At 37.3% G+C, this 15,665-nt stretch overlaps 1 long non-coding RNA gene across 1 annotated transcript; it reads left to right on the top strand.

The window, feature by feature from the left end:
• The first annotated feature begins 1,747 nt into the window (after positions 1 to 1,747).
• Positions 1,748 to 11,181, top strand: LOC135324669 (uncharacterized). The gene is made up of 3 exons (XR_010385960.1): positions 1,748 to 1,891; positions 9,763 to 9,826; positions 11,072 to 11,181. It is a non-coding gene; the product is annotated as an uncharacterized LOC135324669 (long non-coding RNA).
• The last annotated feature ends 4,484 nt before the right edge of the window (positions 11,182 to 15,665 follow it).

The following is a 15,665-nucleotide window of genomic DNA, read 5'->3' as shown; positions in this document are numbered from 1 at the left end:
AACTATTATTTTTCTTGACAGTATAAAACTTTTTACCTTTTTTTGCTGACATTTATAATTTTCATTATATTCACATACATGAAATTAATTTACATAAAATTTTTTCTAGAAAGCAGCCACAGCTATAGAGGCAGGTGAGAATTATGAAAATAATGCATTGCGATCTGTTTTGCTTGTTTATTAAGAGAATTAAAATTGTTGTGGAGTAATATAGCACATGATGTGATAGCTCATAATATAACCAGACATAATAGGGTAAAATTAAGGTAAAGGAGATTAATGCTGACTGTGTATTTAATAGGGGGAGGGAGGGAAATCAGTGCCTCAGCCTGGGTTCTGAAATGTTCTTCCAATTAATGTTGTTGGAGCCATACTTGCAGTATTTTTCATTGTACTGAAAAAAAATATTATATATGCAGAAGAAATTATTTGTTAATAATAAATGATTGTCCAAGTCTTAGTATGCTTACCTTATTCATTGGACTTCCATTCTTCTAGTGTCCTGAGTTACCTATAAAGTCATCTTTAAACTATTTGGGCTTAAATCTCATCTTCTGGCAGGACTTTAAACTGGGGTTGCTGAGTCAAAGGCGTAAGTTTGTTTTCTTAGTGGCTCTGAACCTATTTTCTTTCTCTGCAACACAGAGGAGGTTAGGCACTAGTGTTCTGATTGTTCAGGGAATTGCATTGCTCTGAATTTTTTAGGTGGGTTGGAAGAGGAACACTCAAATGTAGTAACTCTCCCCATTTTGACCTTAATTCCTGGAGCAACTTTTTGTTTTTCATTATTTCAGCCTAACTTAGGCTCTTCTGGAGCCCAGGGACTGCTACTGTTCTATCTCTCTTTTTTTCTTCTTCTTCTCCTGTTTGTTTGCTTAAGTTCATAGTCGTCATCTCTGATGCTTATCAGAGTGCCTGTTGTCAACCTTTTTTCTGAATTAATATATTGGATATAATGGTCTTGGACTAAGTTTTGTTTCAGTTAGCAGTGGAATTTGTTGAGTTCTGATTTGATGTTCCATGAAACTTCTACCAACCTGAGACAATTGCTATGTCTAATGAATTGTGATCTACTTCTGCCCTATAACTGGTGTTTATAAGCAGTCTGATTTTGGGATTATTTAGCCCTGGGTAATGGGATTTTAACACAAAAGTGTTGTGAGCCCAGAACCTTTTGGCTTGTTTAGTTTTAATGAGATGAATCACAGTCCGCTTGTCTATGAAAAGCAATGTTTTATATTGTCTTTGGCTTAGGTTTTCTTACTGAAGCATGAGAAACCCTTTTGCTTTTCTCTTCAGATCTACAAACCTTGAGCAATCATCCTGTTCTTTCATTGTCTCTGGGAGCACCAGTAACACTGGCCCTTCTTGAACAGCCCAATGACTTTAAATCTTTCCAGGTGATCTACTGCTATTAGTACAAATACAGTGCAGGAGAGCTTGTACCAGATGTGTTGGAGCTCTTCCATAAAAGAAAATGATTACCCATGTAGAATAAACATCTTCAGCTGTGAACAAGCATGAAAAACTTCAGTTCCAAATGTCTTCCCTGCCCCTCACTGAGGTGTAAGTGCCTTAAAGCAGAAGCTTATATTGGAGCGCCTTGTGAATCAGAACCGTCATGGTAGCAGCATAATGCAGCAACCTGTTAAATACTGGAGACAAATACCGTTACGTAAAGTGCTCTACTAGAATTAGTTGCCTTATATCACATTAGATGTTATTCTCTTATGTTTAGGTTCCACAGTTTGGGACTTGATGCAGCACAAGAGATCGTCCATCTGTTAGGTCGCTTTCAAAGCAATAATATCTAACAGATCTTTTCACTCTCAATGAACCTGGAGGCTTTACAGTTCATGTTAAAACAGATTACCCTGAATTTTAAGACCAGGTAAGTCTGGACATTATGGAATAATGCTCTGTGGTTTTTTTTTTTTTTTTTTTTTTTTTTTTTTCCTTCTTAGCATCTCCGATAATATATTTGAATAACTATTTGTAAAAAGAAATAATGTGATATAAGTACTTCTTCTAATGTAACACATGCAGTCATCAAGTTGTTAGAGCAGAGATGGTGCTTAATGCCTACATGGTACAAAAGTTTAGGGGAGACTGCCTCATTTAACTGCATTTAATTCTACCTACTAGACCTTGTTTTACGTGGTGAAGAAAATTTTATGTAAAGATATGCAAAATATTTCACTAATGGATTCCACTAGCACATTTTTACAACCAAACAACTTGGTTTTCATGGGATTTCTTTTACTAATTACAGTGAAACTTGCAGAATTTGTAAGTTCTTCTTCCACAAATATTCCTGTGTTGAAAATGTTAGGGAGAAGTAGCAAAGAAAAGCTGCATGATAAAATACAACTGAAGGAAAATCTAAGCTGTTGGCATTTAGGTGCTTTACTCAAAGATTTCCAAAGTATATAGCCACATGAAGTGGAAAAATATGCTTGCAAGTCCACTTGCTTTTTCTGAATCACTGATTTGTGATTTGTACCAGGAGATGCATAGGCACCCGGAGCAGCTCTGCTTGGACTTGTGCTGGAGCTGCAGTTTTGAGAGGACTGTGGTGTAGACATACCCACACTAGTTGCAGACTCAGAGTTGAAACCTAGAGGCTCAGATGCAACAATGGACATGGCTAGGGCTACACAGACTCTAAGCTGTGAGGTTTTTGTCATACTGTCTAGCCTACCGAATGGCAGGTAGGCTTTCTGCTGTTTCAGAGATCTGTGAACCCTTTTCCTCAGAGTGGTATAGACGTAAGTTTAGGCGTATTTTTTCCAAGGCTGATGTGAATCAAGTACTCAAAGTCTTTTGTGCTGACCATTCACATGTATGAAGGAGTGTGTGGCTGTTTCAGAGAGCTTACATTCTGATCAACCCTCAGGTTAAAAGCTTTGTGTTCTGCTGCAAGCCATTATGTTTTTCTCAAATTCCTGGGTTACTGTCTCATACGATAAAAACAATGTTTAGGTATGGAGTTTCTATTCTTCAGGGAAAGAAATGGTGTTACTTCCTAAGAGGCAGAATTTGGCTATTTAACATACTTAAAGAACAAGCTCTTAACCTGTAATCCTTTATAATTTTAGGAAACAAAATTATGAAAGTATAAGTTTAGTCATATTTCTAACTCCAGACATCAGGAAGGTTTGCAGAAAATAAGGCTGCAAGGATTAATTAATATAGTTAATCTCTTAGAGCTGTTAAAAGCACACAGACCTCAGATGACTGTAGAAATTAGTTGCCTACTACACTCTAACCTCTCTCTGCATTATTAACTAGCTTAAGATTGTATTAGAAGTACTGTACTCTCCAAGAGCTGATATGCATTAATGTATCATGGACATAAAATTGAGACTATTTTTTGATAAACATTCCACAGTTTGAATGCAAAATTGAACCATTTATGCACTTCCTCCTGCAGCTTTCCCAGCTTTTTTCCCTCTTCAGTATTCCTCCCAACCCTCAGCTGTTTCACAGTCTAATTGTCATCCCACCTTTGTCAGTCAGAGGATGTTGTTGAGGAGTTCAGTTCCCCTCTTTGAAGCAGTTCTCTTCTGCAAAGGCAAGGAAATCTGTGGCCTCGTTCATCCCCTATGTATGACACCTGACTGGTGCAAAGAGAGCACAACTCAGACACTGCCTCTTCCTTAAAAGGGATGGGCACTCTTGACATCCAGCTCTGTAGAGCCAATGCTGTCTTATGGGCATATGGCTTAATTTAACCCTATAAAGTAGCTGTTTAAAGAGCCATTACTGTGGATATCAGGCAAGCCAAAAAGAGGTGTGTAACAATACTACAGTTTTTAAATTCTCCTATTTCAGCCAAACCCAGACCAAATTCCAGCCTAATATTCTAAAGCTATTTCAAAAGTCTGTAGGAGCTTTCTTTTCCCCAAGATGTCACTGAGGAATCACTGTTGTTCTTGCATTTTATTACATTGAAGACAAAAATAACTATCTTCTGCCTTCCATGGTTGAAAGGGTTTAAAAAAAAAAAATAAAACAAACCACACACACCACCTGACTTAGCCTTCAAATGCACATACTACTACTTCTCCCTTGAGTGAGAAAGAAAAATGTCTTTAAGAGCCCTCTTGTTCACTGCAGAACCTTTTCTCCATCCTGCTTTTATTGGAATGTACTACTTGAAGGGATTATTTTGTTAATTTTAGTTTTTGAAAGATTGTAGGTTATGCAGTGTATTGTATTTGCCACTAATGGTGTGTCAGTCGCCCAGGAATATAGGCGTGAATCTGCCCACTTGTTCCCGTTAGACAGCTACACAGTTCTAAGCACTTCAGACCTTTCTCTCTGTTCATTGTACTCATAAAACTATAGCTGCACTATGGAGGGAAATCCAAGGGCTTACTCAGAGCAAGAGCAGAGGGGATACTGCAGTCATGTAGCATCCACAAAAATCTTCATTTCCTCTTTAGCAGTTCAGTCTATTCGCCACTTCCCACTATACTGTTTACCACTCTTTCTAAGTAGTAAAGACACTATAGAGGATAGCATTACAGAAATTGAAAAGTTATAACAAATGAAATGATTGCTATTTGAGAAATAAATGTTTTCTGTCAAAAGTTCCTTTTTTGTCATTCTTGGAGGTAAAGGCTCAACTTGTTTAGAGCAGCACCTGATTTTTAGTACTCCAGGATCACAGGAGTACCACTTACTCTGGTCACCATAAGTCCTTGATCAAGGCCTCTGACTCGATATCTATACATAAATCAGTCACAAGTGCCTTTTCTGCAAGGATTCTGTGAATGTGTCCGTGCTAGAGGATCTCCATTTTGTATTCTTCTGATTTCTTCCAACTGAGTTACCACAAAATCAGTCATCATTTTACTTACATCCCATGTAGATCCTTCAGGCACCACGCAGATCAGTGAATATTACAGAATATCAAGCACCCAAAGCTCAGCTGCTTTCACCAAACAATTTTTAGTGTCTCTAAACCTAGTAACGGTCAATAGGATCACAGTATCGCAGGAGCAGGGAAGAGCTGTTCTACGGTAGGGACTCCTGTGTCTGAGATTAGTTTGTCTAGGGACTGATAGAGTAAAGGCAGAGAAGGACCAAGGGGAAAAAAAGACCCTCTTTCCTCTGTGTGCTGGAATTTACTGGTTCACTGTCCAAAAGGTCCCTAGCGATATTTGCTAGTTCCATAGTACTTTTTGATGCTATCAGTACTGTGAAGGATGCAACGATTCTGCCCATCACTGATTGAACCTCCTTAGTGCGTTATTGTGTACGGCTTTTGCAGTGTGTCTTTTGTATATGTGAAGACTCCATTTTTAAATGTCAGATTACTTGTGTAATTTGTAGACTCATCATAGACATCACAAAATGCTTCACAATTAGTTTGTGCGTGAAAATAAAGAGGAAGAGGTGCCTTCAGTTTAATATGAATTGCTGAAAGTTTGCCCTGGCCACTTTAGGTAGCTCGACTATGCCAGCACAGCAAAAGGAAACTCTTTCACCTGTTACTATGGTGTTGGGACAGCGAGCGGCGTGCGGGATCACAGGGACCCTGTGTTCAGTCTATTTCCAAACCCACATCCTAAAACTTTCCTTCTGTAGTTCTGTGGCCATTTTTCACATAGCGTTTGTGGGCTATAACTGAATGTCAGTGAAAAAGATGGGATTTTCTGCCATCTCTTCCTGTATGGCTAGGAGGTGGAGAGAGTTCAGTCCTCCCACCTGTCCTCTGTAGGGTGGTGGATCTGCAGCCGTTCAGACTTTTAGGAGAAAGGTTATCAATATGTAGCGTGTTACTCTTTGTAATTGGCAGCGCACTTGCAGCCTTTTATAGAGGCACTCGGCTTGCCTGTGGTCCTGAACGAGGCAATTATGAGGTATTTGAGGAATGAGGTAAAAAGCTAGCAGTATCGCCTTCCAAATAGAAATATTTCCAGGCTGGTTTATGAATACAGAAATAGAAATGTGTATAAAATCAGGTGGAAGAACAGATATATGGATTTTAAGGGGAATCAACACTTTTTTTTTTTTAACATGTAGAAGTAAAATACATATGCATTTTTAAAGCTTTCAAAGCCTAAAGCTGTCTATATTAGGGCTCACTTAAACACAGGTTACTGTAAAACTGAAATGACTGTGAATTTGTACCACATTAAGCTATGCAGTGCTAATTCCCTGTATGGGTATGCCAGTCATGTCAGTAAGTGCAAGGTTGACTAATTCACTCTGAAAAACTTTAAAAAATCTCACTTAAAATACTTTGTGTAGTTTTAAATTTATAAATATATTTATATGATATTTAAAACATCTGTTATACTCAAAAATACAGATTCTTCAGGTGCAAAATGACAATGTTGATTTGGGATTTGTAGGACTTGAATAATTCATGAAAATTATTTGAGAAAATTGAATTTTCTTTTCTGAACACTTCACATAGATGTAGCATTACTCTATTTTACTGATTCTCAGGCAGTACATATACAACTAGTATACAATGCTTGCAGTAGCTTTTTGTTGTGAATGTGTTTACTCTTGGCTTGTTCATTTATTGCCAGCATTGCAGAGGTAAAAATGAGAAAGCAGTGAGAGAAGCCACAAAGAGCGAGTGAAGTGAAATCTGAATGGGGGCTTGTTGCTGCAGATATAAATCTGTTTTTGAATTAAGCTTTAAATTAAGGACCAAAACTATAGGACATTGAAAATACAGACTTCACAGGTCTGTACGACTAAAGAAAGTCTTTGCAATAGTTTTGGTAGCAGCTAGATCAGATCTAAAATGCCTAATGAAAATTTCTAGCAATTCTAATGTTATCAAATCTTACGAGTTAAGGCAAAGATATCTTTTTCTCTTTGTTTTCACATGCTAGTCTGCATTGCTTGCTAAAAAATCTTCATTTTCATAATACGTGTGACTAATCTGCAAGATGTGTAAATGTTTTGACACTTGCACACTGTCTCTTTTTATGTATATAGAATAATTGCCCTACTACCCATCATAATAGAAACCTGTGACAAACTTCACATACGTCAACAAAATGGTGTTTCTTTTTCTCTTGTTTTTAGCTCTCATAATTGAACTGTTTCCTCTGATTTTGAAATTTTACAGTCTTCAAAAGTCCATGAGTGAGAAGGGGGATGTTACTTATTGTAACCTCTGTAGTTTTTACTGTCTTGCCTAAAACCTACTAGAAAATTAAAAAAAAAAAAAAAAAAAAAAAAAGGTGTAGGGTAAAAATTCCACGGTAAAAACCACCTATTGCAAAATCATGCATATTTTTTCTTTGTACTTTAAAAATGATTTCCTTTTTTAATCTCGTCTTTTGAAAAATAACGGTAGTTTGATTTGTCTTTGACTGTGTGGATTGACATTTTGTCTTTAACAGAAATTTTTTTAAAAAGGATTGGCGTTTTGGTCCAGTCTGATAGTTTTGTACACTATAATTTTGTTTGAATACCAATGTAGCACTTCTCATGAGAAATGGCATTGCATTGAAGGACCTAGGAGCTTGTTTGTTCAACTAACTCTAATTATTTAAGTTGTCTCTTTCTTACGTTGTTGCAAGAAATATGTACTGCAAACATAGTTAAGAGAAACTTAAGTTTAAAGACCACAGGAAAATACTTGCTATACCAGATTCTTTGTCTGGACTCTAATGAGGCTGTTTGCATTTATTACCAGTACATTTTATTGAAAAAAAATTCTCACAGGCCTGAAAGTAAGGAGGGTATGTGTTTAACAACGTTTGATAATCTAAGGATATAGGAAATTACTGCTTCATATAAATTGCATCCTTTTTTTTTCTAGCCCACTGGCAATACTTGGTTAGAAAGGGTGAACATGGAAGCCATTTATAAGGGTTGAAGCAAGACTAAACAAATTTCAAGTTAAGTAGGAGTTGAAGCCAGTTGTTCTGGGTTAATTTAATTGTTAATGTGGCAATTTTAGAGGGTAGTTAATACCTGTGAAGCGAGAGGAATAGGTGAAAGGCTATTGATGCCTGTGGAGCAGTGTGTGTGTGAGAGTGAGGGGACAATAAAGGATTAGGATGTGATGAGCTGGGGTGGGGGGCATTTAACATCTCACTAAAATTAAGGTTTCTCAGTGGCTAACAGAATTATAAATTTTAACTGCACCTTTTTAACTTTCTCTTTTGAAGATATTTTACAGATTTGATTAGGGGTCTGGAGTAGAGGACGGATGCAGTGATTGCCTTGTGAAGAATGCTCACTTGCTGGAAATACCAGTTTCTGTCCTATTTTTGTGTCAATATGTTCAGGTCTGCTGCATGTGATTTCACCCACGTGGCTTGTTTGCTAACATGTCTCAGTGTGAGACCTCTGTGTGTATTTTAATGGCTGTCATGTGTTGGCAGACCACTGTTGTTGTTCTGGCAAGATTTCTTTTGGATGATGCTGTTTTGTGTAAGCTTTGGGTCTGGGGTTTTTGCTTATTGTCTAAAGACTAGAGGAAAGGGGAAGTTTTAGGGAGTTTGGTTCACTTGTATAGTTCTGGGAAGTTAACCTGAAGCAGTTGTTCCAACCCTTGTGGTCTGCCTGAGGGCTTAAGCTTCTTCAGAGCAAGGTTTATGAGGACAGGCGAGAACTTCTGTTAGACCAACTAACAAAGCTGGACATATACAGAAAAGCTGTCCTCAGTCTGGAACCAGGAACAGGAGTGACTCTTTGTGATCTTTATTAGCTTGAGGAAAATCTCTGGCAAAGAGAACCCAAAATTTCTTGTAACATATTGCAAAAGCTGGCATGCAAATGGCACATGGATGGGATCCCCTGCCAAAATTCCTGTCTAATCCCAGCGAAGTTGCTGGACTGTACTAAGTGAAACAGAACTGAAACAATTATTATGAAGGTTTAGGCCATGCAAATGAATCTTCTATAAGAAAAACTACACTGATGGAAGAAATTCACCACAGAAATTGGCATTTCAGCAACCTCTTAGCAGCAGATTTGCAAATGAAACAAAAGAAACAAATGCGGTGGGAGAGGGAGAGGGAGAGGACACCCTGTATCCAAAATGGAGCATTTCTTCTCACAATAAACTTCCAATAAGCTTTAATTTTAATTCTCTACTAACACTAAATAGATTATAAAAACCCTACAGAACTTTTCACTAGGAACGGAAAATGTTCTAAATGTTTTCTTGCCTAATGCTAACTTCTGCCAAGGATATGAACCATGGCAATTTTGTTCAAATTTCCTTCTTATGCCACAACCTATGCACATGTCCAAATGTTTAAATACTGGTACTTATTTAAAATACATATTAACAGTGTAATGCAACTCCTTTCCCCACACAAATATAGTTGCGATAGGTCATGCTTTTTACTGCTTTTATTTCACGTACTTTCTGGTTCAATTCTAGCTGTGAATGCCACATCTAGCCAAAGTACATGTAGCTTTTCCAGCACTGGAGTATCTTGGCTTAACTTAGACATAGAAGGCTTTGAACTTGAACTCAGCGAGTATGCTAAAGCCTTGAACAACTAAGAATGGACAAACTATTCTTGGTAATAAAAACCAATCCTGATCTCTTTCCTGAATGTTGAGTAATTAGACGTTTTTTATTTTCTTCGTAGTCAAAATGGCTTACATCTGTACTCTGTCTTGTATTGTGGTGGTTACATATACTATCTCCCCTTTCTTTCTGATGCTGGCTCCTTCAGCTTCCCTATATTTCCTTTTTTGGCAGCAAATTTTATGTGATAATTTTGCATTATGAAATCTCATATAATTATTTTCTGCCTTTTTCAGAGAACTAAGCTGATGGTGGCCCTTCCCCTTGAGAATGCTCGCTGTGCTCTTACTCGTGAAAGAGGTGATTCTTTAGCTTGTGTAATTCTTATTTTTGCAGGTTCATCTAGGCATTGTGCCTATTTATGAAAGTCTGATACCTTTTACAGTTTTGTGAGGTAATGTCTGCTTTGCTAAATTAAGAAGCATTGATAAGAATCTTATTTTAGGAAATATCTAGCCAAGCATCTAAATAACCTTTGGGGGATCACCAAGAAGCTTGCAGACTTTGATTTCTAGCCATTTTCATCTTTCACTGTTATCTCTGAAAGCAAGACTTGGTGCTCTATAGTATTTTCACTTAGGTGTGTTACATTACTGTGTGCAGAATCCAACTATGTGGTTGTGATTTTTGTTTTCATTTTTTTAACCAAAATCTTTAAATACTTATGAGGATGTTTATCATTTCAGTCTTACAAGTCCAATCTTAGGCTTGTAGGCTAAGCACACTCTTCCCCTCTCCTCCACCCCCCCACCCCCCAAAATGTAAAACTATTTGTCTGATTAAATAAGTGTTGGTGAAAATGCATGTTCCCCTTTGACAAGAGTGAAATGTATGTTTCAAATTCTATATGGGAAGTATATCATCGAGTTATTTTAGAGTAATACTGGGCCTCCATCCTAACATTAATCTTTGCTTTGTTTTAGCCCTTCGCATACAGTCACTTGTTTCTTTGCTGTTGGTCCAGACGCAGGTTGAACCTGATAAGAGCTGGCAGTGTTTGTTTTATTATGAACCTTATTCAGCCTGATATTTAATTATGTTTCTATGTGGATTTGTAATGTGGATTAATAGTTTTATTTTACTTCTGTGATTAGTTTCTGTTTGTTCTAATTTCTTTTTGGCTCTTTCTTGACCTTGAGGTGAAAAAACACAGAAGATGTATTCCCTCAATTTAATGCCAGTCTGAGGTGTTTCTCCTGCATCATCAGATCAATGAAAAGTAAATAGCCTACACTTCTTGTTTCACAGTGCAGTATTGATCTTTCTTCAGCTTTTGCTTCCCTTTTTCCCAGCGTCTTGTGTCTTTCAACCCCTGGGACCGAAGTGATTGCCATAGATTGGACAAGCTAACAAGCGCATGATAAGGAACTAGTGTTTTGTGGTATACTCGCATTCACATGCTTGGTATATAAAGCCTGGACCTCTCTGCATTGAAAGAGAGGTGCCATTTTGTGTATGGCACAAGTCACTGTGAAAAAGAGCCACAGGGAAGGCACTAGAGCAGCAGAGGATTTTATTCTCCACACCGATCTTTTATTCCTACAGCTGGTGCCAAGCTGGGTGAGGACATTACTCCGCTGAAAAGTAAGACAAGTAGCCTGCGGGGAATGCCACAAGCTGCTTTTTGCTATGGCGATGTATGGGATGGTGGCAGCCTGTGGGTAAGTCTGAACTTGATCTTATAATGACCGTGATATGTGTGTCAAGTCCTATTTACATTGGGAACAGCAGAGACCTATGCAGAAAGTTTGAGAAATAAAACGGAAATGCATAAATTCTGGGTGGAAATGGGACATGTAGCATTGTGTAGTAAGTATGCTTCACAGTTCAGCTTTGAACTTAATACACAGAAAAAAGCTTAAGTCGGTATTTTTATATAGTAAATTAACTGAATTCATCTAATAACTGGGGGGGGGGGTATTTATGCCCCCACCCCCAAATATTGTGGGAAGTATTTTTCCTTTAAATTTTAATACAGTGGCAACACTTTACTTCATAATGCTGGGAAGCAGTGTCTGTAGTGTCTACCTGTCCTCAACTAGTATACAGATTTAAGAAATCAAATCTTTTTTTGATTTTATCTCTGGGCCCTTAACTGGCCGAAGTGCTCCCTGGTACTGAAAAATGGTTAAATTAATAATTGATGTTCTATTACGTTCTATACAGTCTATTGTTTCTTTCAAAGAGAGGGGTATTTGTGCAGTGCAGAAGTTTTCTGGCATGGCTTAAGGTTCAGGAGAATGCTGCTTTTTGGCTTCAGGTACTTCTTTAGTCCCTCGTGCTATTCGGCTGCTACCATATTAATCAGTTGTAATTTACTCTTATATCATCCTTCACACACTTGACTTTGTGACATATACTCAGTTTAACATACTTGTTCCAAAATAGTAATCACAGGTGACCTGATATAAAGCAATAAAGAATTTGTACAGTTTGTAAAGAAAAGTTGCTATTTTGCTTGCTATATATATGTTAAAGGCTACAGCACTTTTCATTATTTTGTGTTTGTATATAGATCTTGGTACTTTATATATTTGTGGACATAGTATTTTTATGCATTACAGTATAATGTTGCAGTAGCTAGCATGAAATCTTCTGCACTATTACAGTAGTAAACTAAATTCTGCATTCTTCTATTATTATTAACAGTACAGTGATATACGAGTTTCATATTTCCCATGGACACCACTGCAATGCGGTTTGTTGGCAGTATTTTCAGCGGTACGCTTTTCTAATGTGCATCTTTGTTGTTTAACGTGTTTTAAAGGAAGTCAGTGTACACTACAAAATTATGCCTAATGTAGGAGCTGTTCTATCTCTTTCTGGTTTTATGACATTTTACACTTCTTGGAGCTAGATGATTGTTCTAACCCAAGCTATTATGTAATCCTTAGGGTAACCCTGCTGCTGATTTGAACGCTATTAATTTTCTATTATAGTGTGCTAAAGATGTTCTACAGTGTGAAGCTCACCTGCATTATTGAGTCAATGACCAATTGCAGAGTTACTCTGTGGTGGTTGGAGCTTAATTCAACCCTTTGGGATCTCATTTATTATTTGCAGATATTGATTCTGGAAAAAGAAAAAGCTAAGATGTGTGAATCTAATACTGACTTAGACCTAGCCTACAGCTGTTAACTCCTAATGGTCTGCTTACTATATGTGTGTTATCTGAAGCTTGAATTTCTTTATATTTTCATGTACAATAAGCTATTTGCTGCTACTTCATAAATATTCAAAGCTTCTGTACAACCTGTTTAGTCATACAGCATCAACTCAGATATCTGAAATAATTTAAATTGGATTTAATCTTAATAATTTTCCTGATTCCTTATTAATAGAATATGGAGATTAAGAAAATACTTCAGGCAATTAAGCCTAGTGCCGTGTTTTACATAATTTGCACAAGAATCTCCATGAGAAAATTCATATTAAAAATGTACTTGAATTCTTTCGGGATTTCAAGTGTTTTTAGTGTTATGTGCTTGTGAATTTGTCTTTAGGACAAGGGCTGTAGCTGAATAACATAAGCTAATCAAGTTAAGGTCTACTCTTCCATTTACTTCTGGGATTTTATTCATATGGTGACTTCCAGTCTCATCTTCTCCCTTTAATAACTTGATATAATCATGGAAAGTACTTCCCCCCCCCCCCCATTCTTTGTTTTCTTTTTTCCCCAATAATTTATCTAAACACAATCATCTGTAATGAGGAAAAACTTTTGGAAAATTTGTGGAGTGGACTCTTGTGTTCTGTAATCACCTAAATATACTTTATCATGGATGTAAAGCATGATTTAAGGAGTCATTAATGATTTTAATAGCCCAGAATTAGTAATAAGTGGGGTTCTATTCAAAACAAATGTATATTTAAAAGATAGGAAAAACAAGAAAGGAAATAGATTCTTTACAAGCATTAACATCAACATGCTACAGTGATACAGGAGGAGGTTTTGGCAGAACCTGGTAGATAAAATTCATCTGTACTCTTTAGAAATGTGGCCGTTAAAAAAGAAAAGGGGGAGGGAGATACCACAGAAGCATTGCGATAGCGTGACAGACATGTTATAAAGGCAATTCAATCCAGTCAGTTATTGTCTAAGAGAATAACTATGGTACAGAAATACAAAGAAGGTTCAGATTCTACTGGAATTCAGGTAAAATTCTCTGAATGAAGGCCTGGTAATGAATAAAGGGATGGGGGAACAGGGAAGGTGTGGGGGGGAAATGAGTCAAAAGCCTATTCTGGAGAACTATTGCACATTTTCCAAAAAGTTCAACAATGTAAAAAGGCATAAGTTCTGTCATACATGTACAAATTGAGTCAAAGTTTGTGATGCGCCAAAAGGGATAGTTCTCAAGCTCTTTGAGTCCATGTCACAAACCTTTAGCACTTCAGTGTAAAGGATGAAACCTGGTGTTATTGCTACTAAGTATGCTGAGAGATTGGGACTTAGTTTCTTAGTTGTTATGATCCTAGAGGGAGTGCATGTACTTGAAGTGTGTCAAATACCCGGACTTGCCACAGAACGTTGAGCAGAGAAGTAGTGTTTAGTTAATTCACTCCACTGTTTGGGTTCTGTCTCCAGGTTATACTGGAGAGACCCCTTTCTAAAGTCCTTCTAGTGATCATTCACTTCAAGCCGGCTATGATCCAAAGCTGTTCTGTGCTGTTGTCTTGATCGAGAGCAAGCAGTGAGCTGGACATGTTGCTTTTGTTTATGTACTTACTAATATTTAGATGAAAAACCAGTACAAAAACCAAATGCAATTAGAACTGGTACTGCCCCAAGAGGTGGTCGGGAACACTTCTATTCCAGTAACTATAAAGTTCTATGTGTAATTAAGTAAAGTACTAAAGTAATCATTAATAAGCAAGAGACAGCAGATAGCACTTTCTCACTGCAAATTAAAAATAGTTTTTCTGAAGTTAAAATCATCATGTAGAAGTGTTAAAACTGGCCTTTGCCTTAGTTATGTATTACAGGAAACTTGAAGGTTTCCTATATTTGTCTCTGAATACAGTATCAAAGGCATATATAATAAGGCACCATGCGTACCAGCTTTCTCGGAAATACAAAGCCATGCATCTGCTTAAATCAGGGAAGCTGGTACTCATGTCGTGATGTCACTTTACCTGAATCCCAGCATTAGTCTGTACAAGTGTCTTAATGATATTAGCTAGATGAAACAAGGAAAAGAAGTCTTTGAATTTATATAAATACATATGTGAATGTGCTTTTTGTTTTATTTCTGTGCTCTAAAACTCCTAAAACTCTTAAACTTGGTTACAATTTTGTAAATATTTTGAATGTAGTAAATTTTTCACTTAGAGACCGACAAATAAAAAGACATCTTATTTGTGTGTGGTAGCAATGCTTGAATAGGGTTGTGCAGTGCCCAACAGACTAATTTAAGATTCAGAAATACCCAAGAGGTGTAATGGGTGCTTCTTTTTTTTTCTGACTCTGGCTATTCTTTTGGAATGTGTATTTCCTCCTACGGTATATGCCTACATGCCCTCTGGCTGGAGCAGGCGGGTGGATATTTGTGCATTAAGATGGCTAAGATAAAAGGAGTTGCTCTCCCCTTGTGGATTTTCCAACAAATCTCCTGATCCAAAAACCATGCTTATGCCTAATGTACAGACCAAAGCAGTTTCTTCACAAAATGAAGTTATAATTGTTTTCTCTTGTGAATGAACCAGGAGGCTGTCACCCTTTTTATAAAAGCCTCGTGATTAGAATGATTGCTCAGAAAGCAGTAATACTTGTATTCAATTCTCCTTTCATTTAGGAGACATTCAAATAAATGTCCTTCGCGTAATGATTTGGCTACTGAGACACAGGCTAGTAGGATGAGGCCCTAAAATCTTTTAGTGCCTTCTGTAGCTTATAGAGGCTCCTAATACCTTTCTGCCCTGGAAGCTCGACTGAAGCAGTGTAGAGGCTGGGCCTGTGTGCGTTTCTGAAGAAGGGCTGGGTGTGTGTTTCTGCTGCTGTATGGACACTTGGCATGGATGGAGCGTTTACTAATGAACTCTGTGCTCAGCATGTGGAAATAGCAACTTAAAACAGACGAATATTGATAGATTTTACAGAAATCCACTGCAAAACCATTTTACCTGTGGACCGATTTCT

This window comes from Dromaius novaehollandiae, chromosome Z (assembly GCF_036370855.1).
Source record: "Dromaius novaehollandiae isolate bDroNov1 chromosome Z, bDroNov1.hap1, whole genome shotgun sequence".
Classification (NCBI taxonomy): domain Eukaryota; kingdom Metazoa; phylum Chordata; class Aves; order Casuariiformes; family Dromaiidae; genus Dromaius; species Dromaius novaehollandiae.
Note: the sequence above shows the minus strand (reverse complement) of the source record. Positions and strands in the feature narration are given on the sequence as shown.